The following is a 2029-nucleotide window of genomic DNA, read 5'->3' on the forward strand; positions in this document are numbered from 1 at the left end:
TCTTTCTCTCTCTTTGTTGTTGTCCTAAATGCTAGTGTAAATGTAATTTATCTGAGGTACCAGAAAAATACACTATTCGAGGTTTTGGCCAAAATAAAATGCCATTATTTCGGAAAAATAACCCAAAAGAACCCTCATTTACCCAATATTTTAGTCAAAAATCAAATTTTTCATTTTCTGTGTTTTGTCTTTTCTGCGTTTTGTCTTTCTGTGTTTTTTCTGCGTTTTGTCTTTCTGTGTTTTTTTTCTGCGTTTTTTTTTCTGCGTTTTGTCTTTCTGCGTTTTTTTTTCTGCGTTTTGTCTTTCTGCGTTTTTTTTTCTGCGTTTTTTTTTCTGCGTTTTTTTTCTGTGTTTTTTTTTCTGCGTTTTGGCGTTTCTGCGTTTTTATTTTCTGCGTTTTATCCGGATACCGTGTTTCATATAGTGTTGTGGTCGCAAAGCCAAACACGAATACGGCTGAAGAGGGTAAAAAGAGTGGTGTGGGTGGTGCAGTTGGCGGCGCAGGTATCGGTGTTGGAATTGATTGGATAACAAAATCAATCGCGAACTCAAATGCGTGCAGCGAGAAAGCCGGTTGTCACAAAAGCTATTGTTGGGCATGGTGCGGTGTCAGTCTCACAGGTAGGATGATTTTAAATCGTTACATGTTGACTTGAATGCCTTCAATGAACTGAAATCAATTGAACTTAATACAGGTGGAGAATGGTGCTACACGACTCGATCATATTCACAAAGTTTCCAATATGTCACATGTAACCAAGATTCTGACTGTGATAAATGTTGGAAATGCGCTGGATCGTGCACACTTTAAATGTGGACGCCGAAAACAAAAAGTTACGAAAAAGGTTCATAAGTTTTCGTTCGGAAATGCAATGCGGTTCGATTTTTCATGCATTCAATTTAAAGTTTTGTTTAATGTAATCTTTTGTGAATGATTTTGATTTTGTTGAATAAATCGATTGGAAATTTAATGGTTTTAATTAAAACTTGAGCCTTTGAAAAACTTTCTTGTTTCCAAGAAGCACGACTTAACTATAATTAATTCCTAGAATTGTATCATCACATTCTATTTGCCTCAACTTATCTACCGAATAACATGCGATAACGAGGTGAGTAATGCACTCATTTTATGGTTCGATTTTTGATAAATTAGGATCGGATCAAAGGGCGAATTACTACTGAAAAATTGAATTCAGTACTTTTCAGTGGTTTTCAGTACTTTCAGTACCCAATGTATATGTATAACACATCGGTCAATAAGTCCCGAGCCTAACCACCAAGTGGCAACACTAATGTCAAACCCATATCATTTTCGAAAACTACAACCTTTTTTAGGAATCCAGTCAAAATTTGAGCCAAATCCGACCATCAGTTCGCTAATTACAGCACTTTAAATGAAGCAATTTTCCAATTTTCCAAAATCATGGAAAAACTGCATTTCTCCTCTCGATTTGACACATGTATTCCAGAAGAAAAACGAGCAGGAGTACCAAACCCATACTATGATTAGTTTATGGCATCCTTAGGCTTTCGAAATCAATCATTAGATATGGAAGAATTGAATTTATGCATAGCCATAAGAGCGATTTTGTCGATAAGCCTCCAAATTGTTCAAAATATGTGGTTTTGGAAGAAATCATTGCCAAAATCCGTTAAGTGATATCGGAATTCTCAAATGTGATAGTTCATAGATTTGCTAAGGCCATAGGGCAACTAACTCAAGCTATAGTTACAACTTTGCATGGATATATGCATATGAAATACTCAATCGAAAAAGCCTTGCCGCGTTTTTGGATATGGAGTAGATAGAACAGTTTTTTGGGGATTCGAAGCCCGTTTGGAGCTGTATAAGTAAAATTTGAATAGGGTTTTGCCTTTATATATTAGAATTAATGTATTTTGAGTTCATTTGAATAGATTCGATCTATAAATTGCGGGTAGAAATCGCCAAAAACGGTTTGTAGCGACCAAGGTCGCAAAATATGAGTTCGGGCATTATTAGTGGATTTAGGTATAGAAAAATATTCGC

The 2029-nt window shown here is 35.7% G+C and overlaps 1 long non-coding RNA gene across 1 annotated transcript; it reads left to right on the top strand.

Annotated features, from left to right (window-relative positions):
- The first annotated feature begins 417 nt into the window (after window positions 1–417).
- Window positions 418–986, top strand: LOC129570846 (uncharacterized). The gene is made up of 2 exons (XR_008688174.1): window positions 418–621; window positions 696–986. It is a non-coding gene; the product is annotated as an uncharacterized LOC129570846 (long non-coding RNA).
- The last annotated feature ends 1043 nt before the right edge of the window (window positions 987–2029 follow it).

Source organism: Sitodiplosis mosellana, unplaced genomic scaffold (genome assembly GCF_009176505.1).
Source record: "Sitodiplosis mosellana isolate CC-2019 unplaced genomic scaffold, AAFC_SMos_1.0 Smas_scaffold_368, whole genome shotgun sequence".
NCBI classification, from domain to species: domain Eukaryota; kingdom Metazoa; phylum Arthropoda; class Insecta; order Diptera; family Cecidomyiidae; genus Sitodiplosis; species Sitodiplosis mosellana.